General features: G+C 38.5%; 1 long non-coding RNA gene across 1 annotated transcript; it reads right to left on the bottom strand.

Moving 5' to 3' along the window:
• Nucleotides 1-759: 759 nt before the first annotated feature.
• On the bottom strand, nucleotides 760-8,901 carry LOC148184565 (uncharacterized). Its single transcript, XR_015772327.1, has 3 exons — nucleotides 8,815-8,901; nucleotides 7,601-7,677; nucleotides 760-804 (listed from the first exon to the last, which is right to left on the bottom strand). It is a non-coding gene; the product is annotated as an uncharacterized LOC148184565 (long non-coding RNA).
• Between the last annotated feature and the right edge of the window lie 316 nt (nucleotides 8,902-9,217).

Below are 9,217 nucleotides of genomic sequence, written 5' to 3'. Positions count from 1 at the left end.
ATATACTATAAAAAAGGATAATTGCCATCTAGAAGTAGATACATCATTTTGTGGTGCTATCACTAAACTTCTGCTGAATGAAATCTGTGTCCTCTCTCAAGGCACAACAGTAAACACTCAAAAAGTTACAGAGTTTGCAAAACTCCAGTGTGAATGACAGAGTTATTTAGGAATGTAAGGGAAAAACAGACTAAAGAAGAAACTGCTACAGTACATTTTGCAACAACAGGAATGAAAACCTTTACAAAAACAAGTTGTTAGCCAAAGTTTCCTTGATTAATTTATGGAACCTAAATAAAGAAGGATGCTTCATCCTTAGATGTCTTTGAAAGAGTCTTTTGCAGAAGGGATTAAACTTCTTGAAGTGACAGAAATGTATCTGTTCTGAAACAACAAAATGCAGCCTGTCAATAACTAAGGATCTTAGCTATGAGCAGGGAACCTTCTGAGCACCTTCCATCCCAATCTATATATTTATACTAAAGTAACAATAGCAAAATATAAAATAATGGTCTTTGATACTGCATTTCCCCTTGGTATCAGGAAAATGATTCAGTTTTGTGGTTTCCAGTCAGAGAGATGCAGGCAATGACCAGAGGACTGAAATGTAACGGGTAAATCAATTTTTCTCCTTTGCTTTTCAGAAATATTTTGCTTCTCCCCAATCCCTGGCATTTATAGCTGTCTTGAAGTTGAAAAGCAGATTTCTGCTGAACCACAGCCTAAGGAAACTCCTCAGTGTACATGAAAAGTGAGTTACTCACCAGGGAAATGGCAAGATATTTCAGCTTTTTGTCCAGAGATCTGAAGAGATGAAACATCAAATAGATATGAAAGATTCAGATACAGCAAAGAGTAAGAAACCTTTATATGCAGTCTATGAGTAGTTCCTTCTTAATGCACTCTTGTCTACAAAATCACTTTCTGTAGATCTCTTCATGCCTGTGCAGAGATCCTGCATTAGTCTTATAAACCACTAAACCCCCAAATTACTTAGATGACCCAAAGTCAGAAAATATTACTTCTGTGATGCTTAGCAGCTGGTATAAATCAGAATTACAACTTCAATCAAAGAAGAAAGACCAAAACATATCATCCATCAAAACCATACCTGGGATACCTAAGGAGTGTGACAGGAAAATATGCACATGCCTAATGATACACAGCAGAAGACCACAATTATTGTTGAAACAAGATATTCTTTTGGAAAAAGAATGACTGGCACATATTCACACATCTATTTGTGTTTGCAGCTCAACACACCAAAAGGCAAAGTAGGAGGACAAAGGTCTGTGTGGGTTTTTTCCTCCCCTGGTTCTGAGGTCTTCCTCCCAGTAGAAAAAGAAAGCTTATTTTCTTTAAAAAGTTATGTTAAAATAGATTTGCACCATAAAGAATCTTTTCACGTTGCTGTTTCAGCTAAAATATTATCTGGTCTCAGCAGAAGTGTTAATATTTGAATTATCCATTTTCTTCCTTCTGAACTGATAGGAAGTTACATGATACCAAGCAACTGTGGCAGGGGACAGAAGAAAGCAGTCCAGATAAACAGGAAGAGAGTAGAAAGCTTGAAGATGTGAGAAAGGGAAGGATAAGTATTTTTAGTTATTTTTAAAAAATCAGAGAGTTAATATTTACAGAGCATATTGCATCTGAAGGGATCTGCAGGTGTTTTGGCATATTCTGGAGATACCAGAAATATCCAGGCCAACGTTTTTAAGTCAACACAGGCATTTTAATCAACAGTCTGTTCTGTCTTTGCACATACATTTCCTGAGGGTGTTTCCTACCTCTACCAGAGCATGGCGCAAGCAGCTTGTTCTTGCACCAGGGAGATGAGTGGGGAAAATGACTTTTTAAAGCATATGGTAAGCTGGGCTGGCTCCATGACAAATAAATTGTATGTTATCCGCTAATGGCAAGGATGAAGAAGAAACAGAGAAGATGCTCAGGTCTATTGGCTCAAAAAGTTATGGCCAGCTGTTACCAGTCAAAGTCTGTCCATTTATTTAGCATTAAATTTGCTGCAATTCTGTGTCCAGTGAATAAAAGCCTTAAATCGCCAGTGCTTTCAGTACAGCACCTTTCACAATAATGAAAATTCTCAGTTGTAGCCAGAGGGAATATTAACAGTTTCTTCTCCCCTAAAACACTGGTCTCTGCTGAGGTTAACAGGCCTCACAGTACCCAGCAGAACAACCACTCATTTTCTTTCAGCAGTAGATGGTCCTTTCATTTTCTACAGCTTTTTATGCAGCACCACGATGTAGTGGTGCTTATATCACAATTCACTTTGATTAAGTGGAAGACAGAAAGTCCAGTGACTTGGGCTAGAGATTTTCTCTATGATTGCAGCAATTAGAGTCTGAAGTCCTCATTTTTCTTGATTTTTCTCTAAGATAACAACAGGCATACCTCAGGTAAGTCTGTAATTCTTCAAGGCTCCTTATATGCAATACAGAACAGGCTGAACTGTCTTAAGGTAGTGGTCCCCCTTCCCTGACAGTTCTGGAAAATGACTGGTGTCTTTAAAATTAAATGAGCAGCTGATGCTTCAGCTCCCAGTGTATAATAGTACTTTCCTACACTTGACAATATTTAAGAGACCACAACACACCCAGAGCCCGTGGTCTTACAGGAATGTTGATAATTTTGAAACAAGCCTTATAAAGACAATTCAGTATATTATTGAGACCTAAATGAAAGTCTGTGCTTAATTGCACTTATGATAGTTTGGAAATCTTTTTAAGTAGGACCACCCTGGAAAAAACATAGCTCCTTCTTATTGAAGGCTGTTAGACAAATGCAGTAATTTAAACCTCTGCATAGATAGAATTCTCATTTAAAGATTTTTTTTTTTTTTTGCAGTCAGTCTCTTAATGAGTCTTAGTAGCTCCAACTTCAAATATCCCAGTTGTGGGTTTATGTGTAGATGTCAGTAGCTCAATTGGATAAAGTGCAGAGGAGAGTCAGGAAAACAGAGACCTAGAAAACACAAGCTACAGAACTGGACTTGATGACCCTCAAGAAAAAAAAGCTAGTACTTCCAAAGCATTTCATAGGCAGGAGTCCAGACTGGTGGATCACAGAGGGAAGAAATTTGAATTGCAGCAGAAAAGGTTCCTGACAAAGTCCAAGAACACATTAATTCAATTCATTCAGAAACACATTCTTCTTCCTCATTCTTTCACTATTCAACCACTACAAAATTATTATATCATTATTTTAGCTTTTGTATTTTACAGAAATTATTTTTATTGTGGCAGAGATGCGACTTCAGAGAGATAGTTACAAACTCAAACCTTTGTGTCCAGTAAGAATACTGAGAAATCAAATTTTCCTAGAGAGCAAGAAGAAATTTCAAACCAAATTTAGGGGAGTGAGCTACAATGGGAGGCCTTTACAGAGGTAGTTTAGAGGTTCTCATAATTTTTCTTAATTCAAGAAAAGATTAAACAAGACTGAAAAAGTAAAATACTCTCTAAAGTGTTTTCAAGTATTTTAAGGATACTGACAGTGTTTCCTGCCTAGACATTTCTCTGTGGGAGCCCAAGCCACTGTTTGTAGTTCACATTTTTTCCCATACATCTGCTTTCTTTTACCACCCCTATCAAGTGTTTACCTGGAGCAATACGTGGACAAAACACACGTGTCTGTGTGACCGCATGCAATCCTGGACTGAAAGTTGCACATGAGTGCAGAAGCAACAGCCTGAGACACTTCCACCACATCCACACTGAGTGTGGAACCTCCAAAAGGATAAAGAGGTGTCACAAGCACTTACATTGGTTGTAAATTCAGCTGTGAACTACTGGCAAGCAGCTGGTTTCAAGGAAGAGGCCCTTCTCTGGCACCAGTCCCAAGCCATTGCTTAATGTGGTGTACCCAGACTTTGCCCAATGCTGCAGATTCCAGCAGCCATTCAAATATAAAATTAATCTGTTTGTTAAAATGTCAAAGGAATTTGGAGTAGGAAAAAGCAGACACCTATAAGTCTTTTTTCCCCTTGATCTCCAGAGCTCCTTGCTATTTTTTTCAAAGCAGTATTTCCAGAAACTGATTAAAAACAAGCTGCAGGTTTATGGAGAGCCATTTGTATAAAGATGCAACTAGGGGAAAATCAGAATTAAGCAAGTTCATTTTTTCCTGCTGGATAAAGAGGCTGGAGGGCAGCACTCAGCCATCCTGTGCAATCCCAAAGGCACAAAACTTCAAACCTGTGTATGATGGTCACCTTGTGAATTAAGAACTGTCTTGAGGCTTCATGTATAAACCTAAACTCTGCTGTTATAAGAAACGGTATTTCCCTTTGGTATAAATAAAACTTTCATCTGGATTTTTGAATTCTTTGTTCACACTCCTGTGTTATGATTGTTCCCAAGCAGTTTTCTCTTTCCCCAGGAGGTGCAAGAAAGTAGCTTAGCTAAGCCAAACAACGGTATTTGTTGTATAAGAAGACAGCCTGGCTGTCTCTCTGGCCAAATATGTTATCTTTGGTCTACTAGGACAGAGGGAATAGGGCACACTTTAGAGAACTCTTGGGGACAGGACTTGCATCTATAGAGAACTGATATACTGACAAAGCCCAGGCAGAGGGGATGAATGGATATTTGGTACCCAATCCAATAATACAGTTAATTTGTTCATGTGCAGCCATGGTGGATTCCAGACAGCTGCAAACGAGTGGGTGCAGAACAAACTGAAACCTGGGCTAGTGCAGAGCTGCTCTCCTGTGCACAGCACCTACTGAAAGGTATGGGAACATGCTTTTGGATTTGGCTTCTGGGTCAGTGGATCAAGCATGCATCTGCCACTGTGTGACACTTGGGTGTTTCCTCCCCTCACAGAGCCCTCTGTCACCCTTGACAAAACAATGAAAATGCTTTTGCCAATATTTTGGCTTCTTTGGGCAATAAACAGCATAGATATGTTCTACAATTATTCACAATCTATTGCACCTATCTATACATTAGGTTCCAGTTTTAGTTGTACCACCACAAACTGCGATATAATTATTAACACTTCTGACAAAACAGATTTCTGGAGCCTTTATTTACATGAGTTCTGTAGCACCCAAAATTCTCTATGCCTGCTCTCTGACAGAGAACTGCATTTGGAAATCATGAGTGGGAGTTTAAAATAGGTTCAGCATGCAGCTCACACTGTTCCCATCTCTGACATCCATATGTGGTTTGGACAATCTGGAGTTTTCTTTGAAAGGCCTCACTTTATTTTGCAAAATAAAGTTCTACGTTTGCTGCTATTAGGCTCTGAAAGTTGGAAGGCTTTAAGATGTCACTAACACAATAAACAATGATGTTTATAAACAGTCTGATGGCTAAAGAGACACACACAGGATCAAATATTTGCCACACAAGCAATCAAACAAATTGATAAACATGAAGAAAATGATTATAGAACTATATAATGTTCTATTATTAACCAGCAATCTGCATATCTTCCTCCAATTAATGCCTAGAAAGGAGATGCAAGTCAGTTGAAACTTAATTACTGGCATAACACTTTGTTGATTAGAAACGCAGTAACAGTCATTGCTTCTACTCCATTTATACAAGGCCCATAATAATAAGCCAAGCAATGTCAGTCACTGCTTTCCTGCCAGTAGTTTCTGCTGCAGCAATAGCTTCTGGTGTAAATGCACTCCTCCACCCATGTCACTCAGCTCGGTAATTGCCTTGCCACTCACATAAAGAAAACAATTTCCGTCTTTGATGGGATTTTGTCGGCTATGTGAAACTGCTCCTGCAATATCTGCAGAGAGGTGTTAGGTGGGTTACTTTGGTGGATCATAACATGAAACTAATCTTTAAGGAAGCAGGTGGAAAGTGAGAGAGGCTTATATGCTGGTAGGTGCTAGGAAAATGGTGCTTTCCACATGATCAACAAAAAGGAAGTGTTCAATGAGGTAGAACTGAGACAAGAAGGCAGAAAGAAAGGGAAGAAAACTGCCTTGCCATTTTCATACCAAGAATGTCTCTTAGTTCAGCCCATCTTTCAGAAGCTCTTATAAAACCATATATACTTATTGATATGGCATAGGTAGCTGACCAGCACTCTAATTTCAGCTTGCTTCATGTTTGGTCCTCCCCACACACTGCACTCTTATCACCACCATTTCATCATTCCTAGCCTAAAGCTGCAGATGCAAAGAGCTTTCCTCTCAGTATGTGACATGCAGCATTCTTCTCACTTCACCACCTGACTCCTAGAATGAGGTCACCCAGTACATTTGACATTTCATTCTGCTTCTCACCCAAGGTGAGCCCACAGTCCAGCTTCAGGTTTCCCTGGGACACCTGAGGCCCTCCCCAAGCTCTTCATGGACTCACATGCCTCTGCATGACCCTGGCTCGACCTGGGAGAAGGACACGTGCAAGGACAACCTCTAGGATGGTAAGCAACAACTAACCTTGTCTGCTTGCTATCACAGTCAAAACCTGCAGCAACAGAGACAGCACTTTCTCCTCCCCTGCCCCTTGCCTCCCAGGTGGATTTATACTGAGGTTTTCATAGACAGGTATAAGAAACATTCAATTTATATCTCTCTCTTATGATGATTGAAAACTTTATCAGAAATACAATTTGTGAGTAGCAAGTTGAGGACAGAATAAATGGAAAGACTTACAGAAAAGTGCATTTCAAGACTCCTTCTGGATGGAAAGCTATATCAAGAATAGGATAAGGAGGCTTAAAATTAAAGGCAAAATGTAACTGTCCACAGTATCAGCCTCATCTCTAGTGTTATAATTCAAATTTTCCCTTGAAGGCATAAGGGACAGAATGAAACAGTCAAGCTGTCCATGAATAGATACAGTAGCTTTGCTTTTACATTTGCAAAAGAGCCAGAGTGAAGTACTATGTACAATTTATTCAAATTATTATAATTTACACATTTTTCCACCAGAAAAATAAAGCACATCTTACTGAAGTCCCAGAAATTGAGGACACCAGAAATGACAGGGAATATGGGGGCTGACCAACAGACACACACATTCCAGCAGGGGACTTGTTTTAATATCTGATAGGAAAAACATAACGAGCAAACCCATCTATTTCAGTTGCTCCCAATGAAGTTTTAGGTTTATTTCAAATCTGCTGCTTTAATATTTGATATTGCTGTCCCAAGATCCTCTGGCAGGCCTAGAATTAACTTTCTTCAGTAAGCTTTCTATTTCTGAGCACTCTCCTGAGGGAGATGAATCATGAAGATCTTAAATGCACCAGGCTCCTCATCCCTTCATAACATTGTCTATATCTTAACAGCAGCACAAACTTTTAGCAAGTAAAAATATATTAAGTTAATGGAAAAAAGCCCTTTCGTTCTTAGCCCAAATGGTTCTACTTCAATCGCAGTATATTTCATCATAGCAATATTAAAATACTTCCAAAACCACTCTTGTGGTTCAAGGAGGTAAAAAGGCCTATTTGCTTCTGGGGGACACCAAATCTAATCTTTTGATTGATTATAGCACTTTTTATGTACAGGAAGACCTGGATACACACAAACCATGGATTTAAGGAAACTAAAGCTCACTGGTTCTCTCTCCACCCCAAAAGAGAGCATGGTAACAATCCTTACCTTCAGAAAAAGCACGACAGCTGTTGATGTACATCTTCAGAATCATCCAAAACCTCCAAAGCTGTCATAATTTATACCTTTGTGAATTATGGAATAGCACAAAAGTAATATTTAAGGATTAAGTAATTTATTTATTTCAAACAACACAGAATAAAGCTCTTAATAGTATTCTCTCATGTTTTTAACATTTGGGAAAAAATCCAAACAAATGAAACCAATTTTAAAAAAACAAAAACCCTCCTTGGCAGGTAGCCTGACTTTGTATTGATCACTTCTTGCTCTTCACATATGGTAAAATGTTATTTTTAATGCTGACTACACATTAAATAAAGAGAGTGAGACACACATTATATCCAAAATAACCCAGTGTTGGGCTTCCCTGTAAATAAGATCACCAGCAGTACCCCAGAGTGGGTTTGTGCCCTTTTTGTGGTACTTTCTATTTCTCTAGCATAGCATTCCTTAAAACCAATAAATAAACATAAAATCTACAAGCTTAAAATACAATCTAGGAAAAAACAATTCACAAAATACAAGGTGCTGTTGAGACAGAATTTAAAGTGTAATCACAAATTTAGGATGGTGCCCCATATATGCTCCTCTCTTCAAAGTTTTCAATAAATCTCTTACATTTCTATTCCCATTCTCTCCCACTTTCTATTATTTTCCTCATATCTATTTTTCCTTGCAATCAAAAGCAACTTTCCTACTTTCTCATTTGAAAATTGAAAAAAGAAATAAATTCTATAGAATCACTATGTAGACAGATAAGAAACTACAGCATATTTCAAAGAGAAAGTTTCACGCTTAGTATACTGAAAAATGAAATCAAACGTACACACCACTTCTGGAAAAAGCAGGAGACAGTTTCAAGCAAATTTTTCAAGCTGTAGGGATTTGTCCAGTACATATTTGCTCTAATGAGCTTGTAAAAAAATGCAAAACCAAAAAACAAAATCACAAAATAACAACCACCATAGCTGATAAGTAGCATCAGCGTGATGTTCTGCAAGACCTTCTTTACACCACTTTTGATTTCACTCTGCATATGCTTGATTGTGCTTGTGCCTTTCAAGTGCACAGAACAGAACAAGGTCTACTCAAGAAAATAACATATTTGGCACAAAATTACAAAACCCCCACCCAAACCCTTCTCACTTCTATTAGAAAAAGCAAACCATAGGGTCAGACCAGGAAGAAAACAAGGCACTTACAGAAAATTGAAAGGAAAGAAACTCTTTCGTCAGCATAGCAATAAATAGCAAAAATAAGCAGCAATAAATAAAAACAATGATTATTGCAGGGACTTCAGCCTGTACCTCACTAAGTATTTAACCCCTGCTCCTCTTGTGAGCTCTGTTAATCTCCTCCCCTTGGTGCTTTTTCCTGTTCCTGAGGTCCCTATTTGTTAATCACTTGTCTCCAGAGCAGGTTGGCTATTTTAGCTCTGACAGCTATTAGTCTCCAGGCAACATGTGACACCAGCTTTTACACAAGTGTCTGTATTTACTCATTTATCCTTTCACTTCTTTGGGGGGAAGATCATAAAGTCAGCATGCTGCAGACATTAAGAGAAGACAGAACCTCAGATAATAGAAGAGAGCACATCTCTCACAC

The sequence above is a fragment of the Pseudopodoces humilis genome, chromosome 3 (genome assembly GCF_049639895.1).
Source record: "Pseudopodoces humilis isolate 2021_Gansu_Grassland_sample_001 chromosome 3, ASM4963989v1, whole genome shotgun sequence".
Lineage (NCBI taxonomy): Eukaryota > Metazoa > Chordata > Aves > Passeriformes > Paridae > Pseudopodoces > Pseudopodoces humilis.
The sequence above is the reverse complement of the archived record's forward strand: the minus strand, read 5'-3'. Positions and strand labels throughout refer to the sequence as shown.